General features: G+C 52.8%; 1 long non-coding RNA gene across 1 annotated transcript in view; it reads left to right on the top strand.

Moving 5' to 3' along the window:
• LOC140594691 (uncharacterized) overlaps nucleotides 1–7,526 on the top strand; it is a 59,905-nt gene extending 52,379 nt beyond the window's left edge. The window contains exon 3 of the long non-coding RNA XR_011995803.1: nucleotides 7,399–7,526. This is a non-coding gene — a long non-coding RNA (uncharacterized lncRNA). The remainder of the gene's footprint in view (nucleotides 1–7,398) is intronic.
• The last annotated feature ends 12,604 nt before the right edge of the window (nucleotides 7,527–20,130 follow it).

Genomic DNA, 20,130 nt, shown 5'->3' with positions numbered 1-20,130 from the left:
AAAATCTCCTGTCTGGCCTCTGGCCCAGAAACAGGCCCCAGGAGGTGGTGGGGGCAGGGCTGTCAGTTCATCCTCTGTCTGTTGGCTCTTCTGGGCTGGCAGCCTGGGGGGTGGGGGGTGGGGGCCTACCTGTGGGCAGCCCAGGACTGTGGAGGAGGGGTGGAGTGGGGAGGGTGAGGACCAGGGGCACTTAGAGTTTGAGCCCTTTCTGGGGGTGTGGCTGTGTCTTAAGGTGGCTGTGTGGCATGAAGCAGGCCAGAGGGACACCTTTCCTGAGGTTCATGCGTGGGTCTTGGGTTTGCTGGGAGCCTGGACTTGTGCCAGGACCAGGGACTTCCCCAGGTGGGGAGTGGGTTGGGGCCAGCACTCAAAACTTGGAGCTCCAGAATATATCCCAGGGAAGGGTAAAGGAAATACTTGAAGGGTGACCTCTGGTGCATATGAGGGCAAGGGGCCCACCCCCCTTATTTTTTGATGGGTCCCAAAATGGGTCCAGCTGGCTGGACCTCCTGTGAAGGCTGAAGCCTGCCGTTGTCTGGCCGTGTGACACTGAGGGTTGGGGTTAGCTTCTTGCTTCGCTAGGAAGCTCTGTTGAGAATGGAGTGGACCATTTATAACTGAGGGGGGCTATGCAGGGTTGGGGGGTGGCACACGATGGGTGGGAGCTCTGGAACCGACAGTGAACCCAGTGGTGGACTCTAGCCCAGGGCCCCTTGGACACATCTGAGGCTACTGCCTCCAAATTGAAGGCTGGCTCCGGCACTGAGGCTGGAAGCCCACGGCGGGGCAGGACAGGGCCAGGGTGCCCTCTGAGTCCCAGCTCCAAATCCCTCATTCACCAAGAGCTGAGGGAACTCTGTGGAGAGGCATGGGTTTTGGCCCTGGGGAGGGGAGTTCAGGCCCCAGCTGGGGACATGGTCCTGTCCCCGGCTTCTCTGGGCCTCAGCATCCTTGTCTGTGAGGAGTGGGGTGCCAGTACCGTGTGGGGCATCTGTGAACCCATGTGTGGAAGTGCCTGGCACATAGGGTGAGCTCTCCTCCTCCTGTGTTCCCCCCAGGCTGTCCTGGAACTTTCCAGACTAGGTAAACAAGGACTGTAGGAGTGCTTCCTCTGGCTGGCACGGCCCATGGAGACTTTGGGAGACACAGCTTTGCACGCCTACCCCCCTCCTATGTCTGAATCACAGGCAGACTCACCTGGCCAGCTGTGGCCCAGGGAGTCACCACTTGCCACCCGTATGGCTGTGCTCTCTCCTTCACCTGTGGTGGCCACCTGGGTGCCAAGATTTTGGACCAGGGGTCAGGAGCAGTTTCTGTGGTCTCCCTGACACCCAGCCAGGCAGGGGCTGCAGAGCCCATAGAACAGTGCCTGTGTCTGTGCAAGGAAATTGTCTCCTGGAGGAGATTTGAGCCTTGTGGGGTGGAGAATGTCAGGTGAAGTACCCGTCTATGCTCGTGGGTAGGTGGAGTGTTCCCAGTCGGCCTCCATGCCCAGGAGGGAAGGCATCACGTAAGCTCTCCTGCCTTCCCACCCTCACGTCCCACCGTTTGAGAGTCTCCCTGTTGGAATAAGCGCTGGCTTCTCTTAGCAGCACCTTGATGTTGGTCCTGAGGTGGTGGTCACATGCCACCCGCTCATTTTCTAGATGAGGAGACCAAGGCCCAGGGGGACACTGTGGGGGTGAGGGTGGGAGAACAGAGCAATTAATTCATCAAATGCATGCTGAGCACTCCCTGTGCACCAGGTGTCGCCAGCCACGTGCCAGGCACTGGTGGGTCCTGGGGTCTGGGTTGGGGAAGCCTTAGGCTTGCCCTGGACGAGGGCACGTGGCTGTATCAGAATGTCCCAGTGGAAGGCCTGGGTGGCTCAGTGGTTGAGCATCTGCCTCCAGCTCAGGGTGTGGTCCTGGGGTCCTGGGATCAAGTCCCGCATTGGGCTCCCCTTGGGGAGCCTGCTTCTCCCTTTGCCTATGTCTCTGCCTCTCTCTCTCTCTGTCTCTCATGAAGAAATAAATAAAATCTTAAAAAAAAAAAAAAAAAAAGAACATCCCAGGACTCAGAGCTTCGGCGGGCTGAGGGGAGGGAGTGAGGCAGGAAGAAGAGGCTGGCCTAGGCTGTGGATTCCCAGGATGGCGGCAGCTCTCCCAGGTCAGCCTGTTGTCCCTCCTCGGGGCTGTGACACCTGGGGTGGGAGACTTAGCCACTTGAGCAGCCTTCCTGTTTGTGTCTGTATGTGTTTTAATATTTTATTTATTTATTCATGAAAGACAGAGAGAGAGGCGGAGACACAGGCAGAGGGAGAAACAGGCTCCCTGCAGAGGAGCCCTATGCAGAACTTGATCCCAGGACCCGGGATCACAACCTGGGCCAAAGGCAGATGCTCAACCACTGAGCCACCCAGGTGCCCCGTGTTTGTGTTTTTAAAATCTGCTATGAAGTGATTGCATAGCATGGAATCCGTAGGGTTGTTACAAGTTCATATATGAAGTGTTGAGAATAGTGTCTGATATACAGTAAGTGCCACGTAAGTGCTTGCCATTGTCATTGTGGCAGCTGCTTCCCTGGCCTTTGGTGCCTTTGGTTTGGTGCGTTGATCAGATACCTTCCTCCCTGGAAAGTGGCTGGAGAGGAACAGCTGTGGAGGAGACTGAGGTTGGGGGGGTGGGTGGGCGGTTGCTTGCTCTCTGTCCTCTGCCCAGACTTGGGCAAAAGGAAAACTGGTCAGGACCCAGCCATAGTCTGGCCAGGATTGGCCACTGACTCTGGGGACACAGAGCTGCCTGGGCTGGGGCAGAATGGGCCTGCGAATGGGATGGGGAGCCCCAGTGATTCTTTTGAAGTTACAAAAGCATCTATGCTCCATGCTATAAGTTTTAAGAAACATATAAAATAAGCAATGAAAGTCCCTCTCTAAAACACTTTCAACCCCTTAACCGCCCTCAACTCCTTTTCCAAAACCTACTCCTCAAGATTAAGCACCACTAACAATCTACCCTGCATCCTTTCTAGACCTTTTATGTTTGATAATAATGTAAATATGCTCACATAAATACCCTTTTTGTTTACAACAACAAAAAAGGGACGACGGTTACCTAATGTCACACATTATTCTGCAGCCTGACTTTTCCCACTTCACGAAGCATCTTAGAAATCCTGCCATGTCACACATATGGGCTCCTCCGTTGTCTTTACTGCGGCTAAGACTTCACAGCATAGCTAACCAGGATTTATTTCACCATTTCTCCCGTAATGGACATTCTGGTGGTTTCCAATTTTTTGCTATTACTAATAGTGCTGCCTGAAACATCCATGTACATACATCTTGTTCTGCCTGCAAGTTTCTCTGAGGCTAAATTCCCTAAGAGGAATTGCAGAGTGGAAGGGAATGTGCATTTAAAATCACCAGGGTGAACAGGTGGGCACCTTTAGGGTTTGCAAGAGCAAACCATGTGTGTACCTGCCTGTTCAGGGACCAGAGCCCTGTTGTGTGGGGAGCTCGGTGCCTGTAACCCACGTCCCCATGCTGTCTCAAGGCTGGGGGAACCTAGCACACTTACTGCCCTCTGCCTCCTTCACGGGAGGCCTCAGCGCTGCCCCACTCTCTTACTAAATGTTCCCAGTCCATTTATTTCCAATCTCTCTCTCTCTTTCTCTCTCTTCTACAATCGTTCTGTACCTTCACTCTTGCTGGAGCCTCCCTCTTCACTCTTGGCCAATGACCTCATTTCACAGGTCTCTGAGAGAAGAGAAGCCACCAGGAGAGAATGTTCACGATTGCCTGCACCTGCCCACCTGCATCAGTGCCATCGTCTCCTATCTCTTTCCTGGGCTAGGGCAGCCCTTCTCATCTACACAACCAGATCTTTAAAAAAAAAAATTATTACCGAGATATAATTACAAAGCATAAAATCCACCCTTTTAAAATGTGCAATTCAGCGGTTTGTAGCGTAGTCACAGAGTCCTGCAACCATCACCCCTACCTAATTCCAGAACATCTTCATCATCCCAAGTGCAATAGCAGCCACTCCCCGCTCTCCGTCTCCGCAGCCCGTGGCAAACACCAATCTACTGTCTGCGTGGGGAAGCCTGGTCTCTGCGAAGTCACCTGCTCTGGACATTTCACATAAACAGTCATACAAGATGTAGCCTTTGGTATTTGGCTTCTTTCACTGAGCATCACGTTGCCGAGATGCATCCCTGCCGTAGCCCCGTACCGGTACTTCTTTCCTTTTTCTGAGCAAATGCTATTCCATGGTGTGGATAAGACGGCGTTTTGTCTGTCCCCTCGTTAGGTGATGGACGGTTGGGTTACCACTTTTTGGCGTGAACAGTGTTGCTATGAACATCTGTGTACACCTTTTCGTGTGGCCATATGTCTTTCTCTCTCTTGGGTATACCTGGGAGTTGGAATTGCCAGGTGTATGCTAACTCCGTGTTTAACTTCCTAAGGAAACCATTGAACTGCTTTCCAAAGTGGCTGCACCATTTTATTTTATTTTTATTTTTTTTTATTTTATTTTTTATTTATTTATTTTTTTATGATAGGCACACAGTGAGAGAGAGAGAGAGAGGCAGAGACATAGGCAGAGGGAGAAGCAGGCTCCATGCACCGGGAGCCCGACGTGGGATTCGATCCCGGATCTCCAGGATCGCGCCCTGGGCCAAAGGCAGGCGCCAAACCGCTGCGCCACCCAGGGATCCCTATTTTATTTTATTTTTAAAGGCTTGCCTTTTTAAAAAAAAAGATTTATTTATTTTATTTATTTATGATAGACATAGAGAGAGAGAGAGAGAGAGGCAGAGACACAGGAGGAGGGAGAAGCAAGCTCCATGCAGGGAACCCGACGTGGGACTCGATCCCAGGACTCCAGGATTGTGCCCTGGGCCAAAGGCAGGTGCTAAACTGGGATCCCCGACTGCACCATTTTATATGCCCCCCAGCAGCATACAAGGGGTTCGATTTCTCCAGGTCCTCACCCACAAGTGTTACTGTGTTTTTGATTCTAGCCATTGGGGGGCAGGGGAGGGGAGGCAGAGGCGAAGTGCTATCTCATTGGCATGAACAACTGGATCTCATTCCTTTTCACCTGCTCGAGGACAGTGCTCTCGTGACTCATCCCTACCTCTCTTCCCATAGCTTTTCCCCTCTCTCCCCAGTTACGCCCGTCGATGTCAAGCAAATTCTTATTTTTCTCACCTTAAAAAAAAAAAACTGAGGGTGGCTCAGTTGGTTAAGCGTCTGCCTTTGGCTGAGGTCATGATCTCAGGGTCCTGGGATGGAGCCCAGAATGGGCTCCCTGCTCAGTGTGGAGTCTGCTTCTCCCTCTCCCTCTGCTATTCCCCCGGCTTGTGCCCTCTTTCTCCCTTTCTCTGAAACATAAATCCTTAAAAAACCCAACCAAACCTCTTGACCCCATCTGTTCTCCAGCTACCTTTAAAAGAATTTAAATATTTTATTTATTTATTTGGGAGACAGTGCACATGAGCAGAGGACAGAGGGAGAGGGAGAGGGAGAAGCAGGCTCCCTGTTGGGCAGGGAGCCTGTTGCGGGGCTCCATCCCAGGACCCCAGGATCATGACCTGAGCTGAAGGCAGACACATAACCGACCACCAACTAAGCCACCCAGGTGCCCCTCCAGCTACCTTTTCATCTCCTGCCTCCCTTTTATAAAAAAACAAAAAACACCAAAAGATTGTCTCAGCTTGTTCCTGGTTTCTCTCCTTTCATTCCTGCTTGTACTTCCTCCTAGAGGCTTTTGTCCCCACCCTGTCACCAGAACCATTCCTCTCAGGGTCACTGTTGCTCTCTGCGTTACAGAAGCCAGTAGACTGTCCTCAGCCCTGACTTGATGATCAGCAGCTTTTGACATGGTTGCTCACTCCATCCTCTTTCTTGATGTGGGTTCTGGTACACCGGGCTTCCCAGAGGACTCTCTTCGCTGCCTCAGCCTCCTCTTCCCCCTCCTCACTCTCTTGTGCTTTCCTGCAGCACTTCCCGATGATTCTGAGAAGCTGAGGGCTCCCTGGCTCTGTCCCTGGTCCCTTCCGTTTTCTTTCTACCCACCTGGATCTCATCCAGTCTTATGGTTTTAAATGTCACCCAAATGCTGATGACTTTCAGATTACAGCTCTAGGCAGCCCCCTGCCCCCACCCAGCTCCAAACCCCTTCATCCCACCCCCTGTTAATAGGCAGCTCTGACCTGGCAAGTACTGAACTCCCGGTTCCTCCCACCAAGTCCACCAATTCCAAGTCTCAGTAAGGACAGCACCGGTCTCTATGTGGTTTAGGTCAGACCCTTGGATCAACCTTGCCTCCTCTTTCTCTCACATCCCAGCAATTCCTGCTGCTCCTCCCCACCCACTGCCTCATGTTCCCCCTGGGGGCCAAGCTGCCACCATCTCCTGCTTGGGGCTTATAGTGGCCTCTTCACGGTGTCCTTGTTTCCACCCATGGTTGCTCACCCAGAGAGATCCTTTGGGAGGGAGGAGGAAGAGGAGGAGACGAGAGAGAGAGAGAGAGAGAGAGAGAGAGAGAGAGAGAGAGCGCACAGGAGGAGGGGGAGAGGGAGAGAGAAAAAATCTCAAGCAGACTCCCTGCTGAGTACAGGGCCTGATGTGGGGCTCCATCTCATGACCCTGAGATCATGACCTGAGCCAGAATCAGCTGGAGGCTTAACCAATTGAGCGCCCCCCCCTCCCCCGCCCAGGAGCCTCCAGAAGATCTTTTTAAAATGCAAGTTGCATTATGCCAGTCTTCTGCTCAGAATGCTGCAGTGAAGCCTTATTTTGCAGGATCAAAGTCCCTGCAAGTGGCCTCTGAGGTCCTACAGGCTCTAGTCCCGCCTCCTACCACTGTCCGGACCCCCTCCCTTAATCCTCCCTGGTCCTTTTCTGTTCTTCAGACACAACAGGCACGTGTTGTTTCTTCTGTCTAGAATGTTCCTGCCCAGAAACCCACAGGGCTCTCTCCTCATCTCCTCCCAGACTAGTCTCTGAGATCATGTCTGACCACTCTCCCTACAGTCACAACCCCCAGGGGCACTCCCCACCTGCTTCCTGATTTCTCACCCCCCGCCCCCCCAGCTTCCCCGGGTCACATACTGTATGCTGTATGGCCTTATGAATTATTTGTTTCCCTTCTAGACTGTGAGCACCGTAAAGGCAGGGCTTTTTGTCTGTTTTGTTCACTGCTGTATACGCAGCCTCTGAAATAATGCCCGTCACACAGTAGGTCCTGAATAAGCCTTTGTCCAATGGATGACTGGATGCCAATGGTCTGGAAGTTCTTGCAGACACTGAAGGACGGCCCCTCCCTGCTATGCCATGTGCAGCTAACAGGTGGCACTGTGACCACAGAAATGGCAGGCTGCTCAGCCACTTTTTTTTTTTTTCCCCAGAAATGCACTGTTCTAGACGCCCCTGCTTCGGAGGTCGACTGCCGAAAAGTGTGTATGACACTGTATGTGCTTCCAGGCCAGTCTGGTGCCTGTTTCTGGAAGGATTCCAGAGGCCCTGTCATTATTTCTGGGCTGAAGAGGTTGCCCAATCTGCCTTCCCCTTCCAGCTCTAGGTCCAGGCGACGGTGAGGTGTAGGGGCCAGGCAGCCAGCTTTACGGCCACTGGCAACCGGGTGGATTTGGCGAGACCCTGGGGAATCTTTCAGAACCCTGGCAGAGGGGAGGGCTTCCACCACCTGCCTGCTCCCTGCTCTCACCCATGGGACCTGTCCCACAGTTCCCAGGCACCCTTGTGCACAAGGGTCTGTCCAGCCCTGACCATTGTCTGCAGTCAGAGAGCCCTTCTTTTTCTCCTTGGGAGGTGAGGCAAGCTAAGGCTTCCTAGCCCTGCCTTCCTGCTGCTTCTCACCAACGACATGTAGAGGTGTGAGCAAGGACCCTGGACTCAGATCATGACCCAATCCTGGCTCTGCCATTTGCCAGCTGGGTGATCTTGGCCAAGTGCTGAACCTGTTTGTCATCTGTCCAACGGGAGAGACGTGTCTGCAGGTTAGATGCTTGTCACACACCTGTCTGGTTCTGGGCTGAGGCAGACTGGTGCTCTCAGTAAGCACTGTTCCCACCTTGAAGGCAGGTAGTGGGGGACTGACCCGGCCCCGAAATCAGCCTAGGAGAGAGGGCAGGTGGCTCGGCCATTCATTGTTCATTCACTTATTCTAACAGCTGTGCAGTGTGCCTCCCGTATGCCTTGGGCTGTATAGATCATGGGACCAAAAAAATAATTTGCTCCAACATTCAAGGAGCTAAGTATTAGTGGAAGAGACAGGACTATGTGTAAAAAAGTTAAATAACAAATATGAGATGGAGCACAAGAGATGTCAGCAGGCTCCTCACAATGTATTGCTCAGTGAGCAGGACAGACCAGAAATGCTGAGGAACTGAGGCTGTTGTAGTCTGGCGAGGCCATTGCAGGCTTGGGGGTGGTGGGGAGGGGGTGGCAGGCAGACGGAGGCCATGGCTGTGACCCTGGCTTTGGAGGGAAGCAGCCTGTGATGATGTCTGCCCTCCCACCTTTACGGTCTTCTCCCCATGGCCAGGTCAGGTTCCAGTTTCTAGTTTCCATGGGTCGGACTGGAGGTGCCTTGCTGCCTGCCCAGGGCTGTGGCTGGTGTCAGCTGAGGCCACCTGGAGTTGGATGTAGCCCTCACCTAGGGTTCTAAGGATGGGGCTGCTGTGGACAGACACAGAGCACAGCAGGATGATGTCCTGAGCAAAGGGCAGCCTGGTCCCACTGAGGCTTGGTGGAGGTGGTGGGGGAGGTGGGGAAGGAGTCATCATGAGGATGGGGAGCTCCTCCCTTGGGGGAGGGTATCCATTATGATACCTCAGATGCTGGAGCTGTTGCCCTCCTGCAGAGAGTGTGACCAGGGGCATGTCCATCCCACAAAGTCCTGTGTAACCTTTAGAAAACAAAACCATTAAGAGCCGGTGAAAGCCGCCCTGTAGAGTGGAGGATGGATGAAAGCAGGGGTCCTGAGCACTGTCTCCTGGGGAGACCTCCAGGGCTGCATCTAAGAATCCTGTGGGCCCTCCCCTTCCCCAACACATACCCAAGGCAGGAAGCCTTTGAACCCTGGGGTTAGCTTTTCCGAGGGCAGAAATAGTTACACCTGCATCCTGCCCTTCCTCCTGTCTCAGAACCTGTGGTCCTCCATCCCTGCCAACAGCCAAGTCCAGCCTGTACCCGGCTTTCTATGCCAGACCATGGACTTGCCGCCACCGACCTTCTTCCTACCTTCCCCCTCCCTTATCCAGGTGCTGGCGGTGTCCCTGAGGCAGCAGTGGAAGCACCAGGGAAGGAGCCAGGAGCCCTGCTGTCCCCTCGCTGACCTCCAGGCCCCTGCACCTGTCACAGCTCTCTTCCTAGAGCATCTGGGCTCCGTGGTTCCCTCCTGCTGGGGAGGCTGCCCTCCACGTGGGCACAGAGGCTGCTCTGGGCCTGGAGCGCCGGCTGCCGCTGCCCCTCTCCCTGTCAGCCTGGGCCTGGAGCTGCTGCCCTGCCCAGCTGCCTGCCTGGCACAGAGGAGCTCGCCGGACCCTCTGGGGCAGCAGCGGGAGGTGAGTCTGTTTACTCCACCGCCCCACTCTCCCATGACACAAAGCGGAGCACTCACTTAGATTAATTAATCTGCTGCCCAGCCTGCTCCTCCGACCCATCTTTTATTCATGGACACGCAGCGTTCTTCGCTTTACCAGGACACGGGCATCAATATTTTATCCTGGCTTCGCTTGCCAGCTCCCCGCTCCCTCCTTCCCGTTTCCTGGTGGCTCTAGGACCCTGAAGGCTGGGCATGCTGGTCTAGCCCAGGGCAGCAGCACGGTTGCCCCTGCTGCATCTCAGGCCCCTTACCTGCCCCTGTGCCAGTGGCGTGGTTGGCAGAGTCAGGCCTGACCCAGAAGCGTCTCCGAGCCAGTGAGCTGGAGGGGTAGAGGAATCAGAGGGCCGAGCCCAGAGCGAGCATCTGGCCTCAGCATTCTGAAGGGCGGAAGTACATAAGCCCTGGGAGGGTGTGTGGCTCTGCAGCTGGCACAGCAGACCTGTTAGCGTATTTTCTGGGTAACAAATTTGTCGCCGGGATGGGAGATGAAGGTTGTGTGGGTCCAGGCATAGATCTGGTCACATAGGAAGTGCTCATTTCTCTTCCCCTTTTAGACCAGGCCATCTTAGTCATTTTTCATTTTTTTCCATCCACCTGCCACCCGCCCCCTTTCCCCTGCCTCAGCAGTTGAACGAAAGACTATTTGAAGGAACAAAGTGGTGCCGGTGATCAGGAGCACTGGTGCACCTCGCAGCCAGCTTGTAGTCCTTCTTGCTTCATTGGCTCAGGGCTCTCCAGGCTGGCAAGGAGGCACTCAGGACTGTGGGGGCTGAACTTCCCATCTGGAGGGGCCCTAAACCAGGATCCCAGCCTGGGGCTCTCAACCTGAGGTCCGTGGAGGGCCGCTTGGAGGGTTATGGACCCTTGAGACACAAAATCAAGCAAGTGTGAGTGTGTGTGTGAGTGAGTATGGGTGTGGCAGTACTGGGGTGGGTGCTGGGTGGTCACAAAGGGATATGTTGCAGTCCTGCCCTGGAGAGCGTGTAGCCGGGATGGAAGCATTGACACTCAGGTGGCCCTTGGGCAGGCTGTCGCGCTGACTTTTATCTCAATGTGGCCTCATGGTCAAGGGCGTCTCCTGTGCTGAGCCCAGTCTGGGGGGTTGCTCTGAACACAGCTTGTGCCGTAGGTGGAGGGGAGAGAAGCCATGCACCAAACCCCCAAATCCCCTGTGTTTGGTGTGGAGGCTCCCTGAGGGCCCTGTAAGACACCCCACTCCCTTCCTTTCCTCATACCCCATCCCTGATCCATCAGGACATCCTGCCTGCTAAACCCCCAAATCCATCTGGAATCCGAGCACTTCCACTGTCTGCTGCCACCCTGTCTGTGCCCACTCTGTGTGTGGCCTCTGCATGGCCTCCTGCTCCTGCCCATGTCCCTCTGCAGTCTCTGCTCAGTACAGCCACTGTGACCCCACCTGGCTGCAGCTGCTCTGCGGCCTTCCCAGCTCGTGCCTGGCTCATGCGTGCTGGCCACCTTGACCCCACATGCCCGCGGGCTCCACCTGGGGCCTCTGAGCTCTTACTTTCCCCAGGTGGCCTCCTGGCACACTGTGTCACCTACCTCAAGTCTCTGTGGAAATGTCACTCTAGCCCATCCCTCAACCATCTTTTTCCTTCCTGATCCGTGTCCCCTTGTACCAGACCAGTGACTCAGCTATGTCTCTTCACTGTCTGTCTCCTGCCATGCAGTGGAAGCTCCGTGGGGTAGGGATTTTTATATTTGGTTCACTGATCTGTGCTAGAGTTGTGCTCATGAGCAGGAGCTGGCAGGGTGAATGAATGAATGAATAGTGAATGAACGAATGAATTCCCCACCATATTACTCCATGGCCTGTTTAGGACAGCCCACAGATGATACTGTTTTATCCTCAGGCCTAAGTACCAGAAGAACCTTAGCTTGTGTTGAGACACCAGTGTTCATTCATTTATTTATTCAGTGTATTTATTGAGCACTTACTTTGTGCCGGATCCCATCCCACGTGCTGTGGAGACCACGATGAATAAAATAGGGCAACACCTCCTGTTTTCCTGTGCTAAGTGTTTATCTCATGGATCCCAAGGGGCTCGTCACAGATCTTGTTAGTCTTCCCTTCTGGGAACGGTTTCGGCTGCCCCCATGCCCAGCGCTAATTTTGTGAAATTTTCTGAGTACTAAAGCTGCCCCTCTGAGCTCACCTTGTTATTCTATTTTTCTTCTCCTTGTGTCTCAACTGTTTTTAATAGAAAATGGAATGTTTCTGGCCCAGAAGTCTGAAAAGCTGCCGGGGACCCAGGTTTTCTCAGGTCTCTCTCTAGAGTCTCTCTCGGACACTATCTGTGGACACTATCGCCTCCATCTTTGGGGCTTTGCCACTTGCCTCCTCCTTGTGTCACTTGTGGACCAGCTTCCCCATCCCGTGGCTGAAGATGAGGCCCCGCCACTCTTTTGCTTTGAGGAAATGGTCCATTTATATGTTTAATCTTATTTTTTAAAAAAGATTTTGTTTATTTATTTGAGAGAAGGAGAGAGCAAGCACGAGCAGTACAGGAGAGGATGGGAGAGAGAGAAGTAGGCTCCCCACTAGCAGGGAGCCCTATGCGGGGCTCAGTCCCAGGACCCCAGGATCATGACCTGACCTGAAGGCAGATGCTTAACTGACTGAGCCACCCAGGCGCCCCTATATGTTTAGAGTCTTGTATGCATTCTTTCAAAGTGCCTCAAGATCTTGTGGCAGCATAGTGGATGCCTGTAGAGGTGTGTGTGTGTGTGGGGTGGGGGCTGGGGCAGGGCTAGCTCTGACCAGAGGACAGAGTAGAGATGGAAAATACCCCAGAGAGAGGAAGAGGAAGGTGACAGACGTCCTGCGTGGGGGGACAGTCCTTTGTTGCTACTCCTCCTGACAGGCCCTCTATAAGAGTCAGCATGATTTGATCAGCCTCAGACAGATTTTTATCACTGGTCTGCTGTCTCTTGATAAGTTCCTTCTCCCTGGCCCTGCCTAGACAGTCTTGGACTTCACAGCCTCATTTGCAGATAAAGTCACTGCCCCTTTGGCTGTTGGCCTCCTATCACAGTGGCTGGGGCGACCCCTGTATCCGAAGTTTGGTGCCAGGAGAAGGGATGGATGGGTATGGGGGAGGCAGGAGCAATTGGCACAGAGGGCCAGAAGCAGGGGACACTCAAGGTGGGGTGGTTGGATGGCTGGGGTGGGGTGTGGGGTGGAAGGAACCAGGCAGAGGTGCTGCCCAAACAGCTGTGTGCCACAGGCATGCCTATGTCTCTCTCCCTTGAACCCTCCCTGCCACCGTCAGTACCTTGGCTTTGTGCCACACTAACCAGACAGTTGAGGGTAGGGGAGCAGGTGTGACCAAGAGAGCAGGGGACTTTGGCCTGAAAGCTAGAGGCAGAGGCATGCCCACCCTCCCTGGATCTGGAGTTCTCACTCTGACCCTTAGCCCCACCTCACTCCATGGTTCCCCTGCCCCCTGGCCCACACCACACCCCTGGGTTTGAGAAGAGGAGCCTACAGTAGGGGAGGCAGCTTCCTTGGTGCCAGCACTGGGGGTGTAAGGCATAGTGGCCAACTGGTCATGTGCCTTTGAGCAAGTTCTGTGACCCCTCTGTGTCTCAGTTTCCCCATATGCATATTAGAAAAAATAGTACCTATCTCATAGGATTGTTGTAAGGATTAGATAATTTGTATGATGAAGAATTCAGAAGAGTACTTGCATATAGTCAGCGCTCAGCAAGTGTTAGCCACTATTATTGTAATTTAAGAATTCTAGATGTTTCTTCCCACCCCTGTATTTCCTCCATATATGCAGAGCCTGAAATTCATCTTCCACTTATTCCTTTGAATGATAGTTTCCCCAAAGGCTTTCTTTTAAAAAATACAGAATAGCACCTGACAGCGTGAAGGTCAGGAACGAGGACTTGAGGCCTGACTCTGTGCCTTGTGTGCTGTGTGATCTTAGGCAGTTCCACTGCCTCTCTGAACTGTGATACCTCCTCTTTAGGTGAGATGACAACAGACCTACCTGCAGGGTTCTTGTGAAGACAAAATGAGACCAAGTGTTTCAGACACTCAGCACAGTGTGTGGCATGGCATGAGTGGTCAGGAAATACGAGGCTGTCACTTTCCCAGGTGCTTGCCATGCATCATTGCATCAAAGCTGGCCTCACCTCTGAGCTGTAGTGTAGGGCTCAGCCTGCCCCGTCCAGGTGAGGAGATGGAGGTGGAGAGGGGCAAGAAGCTTTCTGAGCAGGACTGGAACTTGGGCCTGCTGGGTCAGGCCAGTGCTCTCCTGAGGCCTCAGAGGCCTGGCACATGTGCTCTTTGCGTGATGGGGATAATTAGGTGCTTTGCCTTAACCTAAGGCTGGGTTGGGGTGGGGAGTGGGCCAACAGGGCAGTGACTGGGGAAGCCCTGGAAAGGGCCAGCAGGGTGGTGATAGCATGTGAGCTTATGAATACAGTAGGGGGCTGGAGGTAGGTTGTGCATTGGGAAACAGCCAACCTGCCACTTCACAGATTTGTCCCAACTCAGCCCTGCTCTCTGCCTCTGAGCCCCCCACCTCTATCTGCATTGCCCCTACCTCTTTGAGGCCTGGCCTATGGGCTTGGGAGGCCCTGGGAATAGAGCCTGTCCACAGGGCTGGAAGCTGGGGTGCCTGCCCCCCCCCCCCCGGGGTGTGGCCTTTTCTGATGCCTACAGGCCTCAGGAGGGATAATGACTGGCCCCAACACAGAGAAAAGCTTTAGACATGATCTCATTTTTCCCTGAGATTGTGAGGGAGGGAAAAGTGCAAGTAACAAGTAGTCCATCTAGACTGAGCAGGGGAAAAAGCAATTTCCTTTTGAAATCTGTTTTTCTGATTCTTGAAAGATGCAATTTGGAAATGTGTTGGTGGCTCTGTCTGGGGTGTGGGCCAGGCCACCTACAGGGCATTGGGGTGGGGACCTAGGGGGGTGGTTAGGGAGTAGGGAGGGCTGTGGAGAAGGGGACCTAGCCTTGCTGGGTTTCAGCCTAGTCTCAAGAACCATCCAGAAGAGGGAGATGTGAGATGGATTGGTGCGGCAGAGGGAGAGCTGAATGCGGGTGGCAGGGATTGAACAGAGGAAGGGGGTCTGGGAGTCCTGGTGGACAGAATGGTAGGGGAATGTGCTGGAAAAATTCCAATCTGGATAGGGTAGAAGGGTGGCCCATCACCTGAAGGATGTCCATGCCTTGGGGTCAGTGTCTTCAGAAATTTCATGAGGCAGAGGCACAAATCCATCCTGAAGGACAATGAATTTCAGTCCCCATTCTGGAAAGCCCTCTGGGGGGTAGGTAATCAGATGGTAGCTTGGGGGGCTTTGCCAGAGCCTGTATGAGCAGAGGGGGCCCAGCATGGGCTGGTAGAAGGATGTAGGCCAGCCTGAATGCCTGTTATCCCCTAGGGCCGCTTTCCATGTTCGCCAGCAGCCTCCTCGTCAGGCTGCTGCTTCTTTTTGCAGAGCTGTTCCAGTAATCATGGCATGGCTGTGAAGGTTCCAGCTTGGGGGGAAGGCTGGGCCCCTTTGGGTCAGGCAGATACTGATACTGAGACTCACTGACACTGTAAGGGCCTCCCTGGGGCTTGTCTTTCCCTCTGACATGATGCTAATCCCATATCCTAAAGAACTGACCTACTAGCTGACACTCCAGTGAAGCCATCAACCCCCTGAATCTACCAACCTGCAAATCAAGCCATTATCCTATAAGCCAATCCACCAACCACCAACCAACATATGACCCTATACCATGCCACACCACCAACCCAGCAATCTTCTATGCATCTACCAACCAACCCACCAACCAACCAGTCCACCAACCTTTTCTTCCACCACCTTATCACCCCACCGACTGGCTTATCAACTAGCTCTAATCAACCACTACCCCACTGTCCAATCAAGAGCTAGAAACCATACAGTAATATTTGCAAGAAAGGTTTAAGATAAAAAATTATTAACTATATCAGGAGGTAACTTACTAAGGTTTACCTACTAATTGTAACAGGGGATTGTCTCCCTCCTCTAATGAAACTTAGGAACCAGGGCACCTGGGTGGCTCAGTGATTGAGCATCTGCCTTTGGATCAGGTCGTGATCTCAGGGTCCTGGGATCGAGTCCCTCTGGGGAGCCTGCTTCTCCCTCTGCCTCTCTCTCTGTGTCTCTCATGAATAAATAAATAAAATCTTTAAAAAAGAGAAAGAAACATAGGAACAGCAGATATGGAAAATGGCCACTACCTCTGGGGCTGAGGCAGAGCATCAGAAGGAGCGATGAATCCCAAAGAGCCTCCCCTGCATATACACACCCAGGGCTGACATCATGACCCCATTAAAGGAAGGTATAGCAAGGCCCACTGACTGGATGGCAGGAGAATTTGCTGAAGTGCCACTGAACTCTCTAGAAAGCTGCCTTCTAAGGGGTGCTGTGTGCTGTGTGGAGGAGGCAGTGTGCTGAAGGACGCCTCTTTGTGGGGACCTGGAAGAGAAGCCCCTTCATCCTGCAGTGTTCTAGCCCCTTTGACAAAGCTTAACACAGCCAGCTGGTCAAGGAGAAATGTATGGGTCCAGCCGTGATCACAGACAATCAGGAGGAGACAGGCAGTAGGATCGTAACTGGCACACTCATGCTCCCATTACCTCACTACCCCAGCAACCTTCTAACCAGTCCATCCACCATAATCCTACTCATCCACTGACCCATCACCCCATAACTAGCAATCCTCTAACCAGTATATCAATGCATCTACCCACCTACCAGCCAACTCAGCGACCTAGTTTTCTGGTGGTAGGCTGTTCCAGGCTTTGTGCTCAGGGCTGTGAGGACACAGTATCCACTTTCCAGGAAAGACACTTTGGAGTAATTCATCCAAATTGGGGAGAGGGATGCAACTTATTCATGTGACCAGCTAAGGGTCAACAGGGTCCTGTCGCACAGGTGACACCCATTAAGTGGACAAATAGCAGCAGACAGTGTGCTCTGAAGTTGGTGGTGGTAGGGGGGATGGCTATGGCTTAATGGTATGGGACAACTTCGTGAAGGGGAAATGATCTGGGTTTTGAAGAATGAAAGGAAATGTAGATTGGACAAAGCTTCAGAAAGAAGGCAAGTGGGGACAAGCATCTCTGGCATCTCTAGCATAAAAGAGGACTCAGGCACATGAAGACGTCTGCACGAAAGACTCAGCATGCCGGGGGTGGGGTGGGGGTTCTTGGATCCCCAGGGAGTGAGTCTCCATTTTGCCCACGACAGGGAAGAGCCATCATAGCTGTGGAAGGAAATGCTGATCGTATCATCAGCTGCTTTCCTAGACAATGGATCGGCTTTCTTTTTTTTGGTTTGTTTTTTAAAAGATTTATTTATTTAATCATGAGAGACACACACAGAGAGAGGCAGAGGCACAGGCAGAGGGAGAAGCAGGCTCCATGCAGGAAGCCTGACGTGGGACTCGATCCTGGGTCTTCAGGATCACGCCCTGGGCTGAAGGCGGCGCTAAACTGCAGAACCACCCGGGCTGCCCTGGATCAGCTTTCTACCTAATAGTACCTTCTTCCTTTTTCATCAAGGACTAAAATGGGGAAAAAAAAGAAATCCAGTGTCAGGCAGACATCAAGAGGAACTTCCAGTCCAGGCCTTCAGGAGTGTGCTTCTCTGGCTGAAATATTGACCTGCTCAGAGGCAGGGGAATAACTCCGATGACCCTTGCTAACCCCGTTGTGAAAGCGTTCCCCACACGCCCGGTCCACCTGCTCCCAGGCTGCCATCAGCCCAAGTGCCATTAAGTATCTTGGAATAAAAATCGGACTTCAGAATCAATTGATGGAGAGAGGTTCTCCAAACATTCACCAGAGAAGGTAATTAAATTCCGATAGGAGAAGATGGAGCTGTGTGACAGGGCGGTAGGGGCATCGTGCTGGCGCTGGGCTGCTGAGCAGTGAAATCACAGGCGTGCGCAGCCCAAAGCTGGCGGCAGCACAAAGGAAATTGGAGCAGTCAAATATTTCCCTCCTCGTTGAGTTCCATTTACATGTTTATAATAGAGGTTCTTAAGGCCCTAATGAGAAGGCTGCTCATTGCAGGGAAGAGGATGATTAAGGCTCTGCCAGACGAGATCAGGGACAGGAACAAAGGCCTGTTAATTACTACAGAGGGACAGGAGGGGAGCCAGGCTCCGTTCGCTGCTCCCCCAGAGCCTTCCCAGACTTGTACCTTCCTGCTCTCGAGGAACACCTTTGCCCCCAGCCCCAGTGACCACCGAGGGATGAATGGGATAGATCCCCAGCGCTACATTCAGGGGCTCATAGACCTTTCTACCTCCCCTCCCTAGGGGATAATTTTAGGCTGTATCTGTACCATGTGAACATCTGTTCCCTGGAGAAGCGATCAGAAGAAACCATACCACTTAACTGCATGACCATCGTGCGAACCTACTGCCCACTAGGAGGTAGCCCACAGAAGCTTCTGGGCCCAGAAGGGGATCACCACAGGCAGAGGAGAGGCCTCTCCTCAGCCTCAGGACACCCAGGACACACGGATAGGCCACACTCGTGCCAGATTTAGTGACCCTATGAGGTTATCTGACAAGAAGGCAAAGAGTTCTTGTCCCTACGTTGATTTTAAGGCCTCCTTAACAACCATAGTTCATGGTGTGGAAAAAGTATGGGTTTTGGGCCAGCAGACCTGGGTTCAAATCCCAGATTTGCTATTTGCTAGTGAGCCTCAGTCTCTTCATCTGTAGAAATGGGATGGTCACACCTACGAATCTGCATGGTTGGTTTGATGATTCAGTGAGTTCATGTAGGCAAATAATAGGTGCTTAGTTCATGTCAGTGACCTTACCCCTAACTCCGTGGGGGTGGATTGGCAGTCTGAGGTCGAAGACCTCTGAAGTTTTCTCTGGGATCTCCCAGGGCCAGGAGCTGGTAGATACAGCATCTGGGGTCCTTCAACAGGTCCCTGTTCCATATAGATTTTTTCCATGATGGAGGTGTCTGGGGCTGTAGAGGGGGAGAGCAGCTCTTAGTCTGGCCAGTAGTGGGTAGAAATCTGGACCCTTGCACACTGCCTGCCTCTGTGTGCTCTCCACTGTGCACCTAACTGAGGGCCTCACCTGGGTCCCATCCTACCCCGTAGGGCTCAGGAAATGAGAGGAAAATGAGATAAGAGGAAAAGACTTGGGGGAAGTCCCTCTGATTTTCCTGTGGGGAAGAGTGATCAGAGGAATGAGTTATGTCATCAGAGTAGAGCGAATCTGGCTATCAAGAGTAGAATTTGAAAAACTTTGATTTTTAGGAAAATGATCATCTTGTAATGGCCCAAACCAGAGGTTTCTCAGTTAAAATCTAGATTCCAGGCCCAGAGCATGTAGGGTCTGATGATTCTGAAGGAAAGGCAAAGACCCTAAGATTGGAGACACAAACTCTTTGAGAGGATATGGTTGCTTTCTTGGTCTTCTCAGGGGTCAGTACTGGGTAAATAGGTCAGAGTCATGATGTCATTGGAGGGGATGGTGCGGCAAGGCAGGTGGGGACACCTCAGGGGCTCCTTTGCTCACCAAGGCGCTTTCCTTGGAGCTGTCCACGGTGCTGGCCTCAGAACCCACCTGGCACTGAACAGCTTGTCACCTGCAGAGCTGCTGCCCAAGCCCACAGCATTGATCCCCTACTACAAATCCCAGAGTCCTCAGACATATCTAACTCTAACATGAATTTTAGTTCAAGTCTTAGTGCTAGGAATAATCATGGCCTGTACCCCGGAGCTCCTCTTAACCAGAGCTCTAGCCAGACAGAACTCACACCAGAAGCCAATACAAATCTGAGGTTCAGCCCAACTCTGTCCTTTTCCTAAGATGAATCTTAACGCTCCCTTCAGGGGTAACCTCAACCCTAGCATTTCACTTCGCCCCTCACCCTCATCTCAGACTGAACCAGAGCTCAAAAAATGTGGGGTTGTGCAGACTGGCTCTTCCTTCCCTCCTCCCTTCTCCCTCCTTATAAACATGGCTGAGCATCTGTGGCAGGCACTGGAACTTGGCCATGTGCTCCAACCTCCCTCACTGCCAAGGATCAGAAAATTCATGTCAAAGTTAGCAATGGCAACATTCCCCAGTGGGGGGAAGTCTTTGGAGAAGACATTGTTATCACTTTGCAAAGGCAAAGGACAGAGGTGGGCCGGCCGTGGCTCCTGCCCATTGCTCTCCACCTGCCGTGTGTCTCTGACTCTGGTCTCCTCAAGCCTCTAGTCCATTGTGCAAGCTGTGTGGGGGAGGAAGAAGAGAGCAGGGTACTCCTCATGGAGGAGGGAACTCTCACAGAGGCAAAGCAGGTGGCTGGTTTGTGCGTAAATGCTGAGGAGTGCTGAAGGCTGCAGGAAGTATCAGACGTGATACTACCATCCAGAGGCCCCTCACATGCTCATCCCATTGAAGCCTCACAGCACTCTGGGTGGGGGGTGTAGTTCCTGTTGGAGCTGAAAACCTGGAGGCTCAGAGAGGTTCAGATTG

Source organism: Vulpes vulpes, chromosome 12 (assembly GCF_048418805.1).
Source record: "Vulpes vulpes isolate BD-2025 chromosome 12, VulVul3, whole genome shotgun sequence".
In the NCBI taxonomy this organism is placed as follows: Eukaryota; Metazoa; Chordata; class Mammalia; order Carnivora; family Canidae; genus Vulpes; species Vulpes vulpes.
The sequence above is the reverse complement of the archived record's forward strand: the minus strand, read 5'-3'. Positions and strand labels throughout refer to the sequence as shown.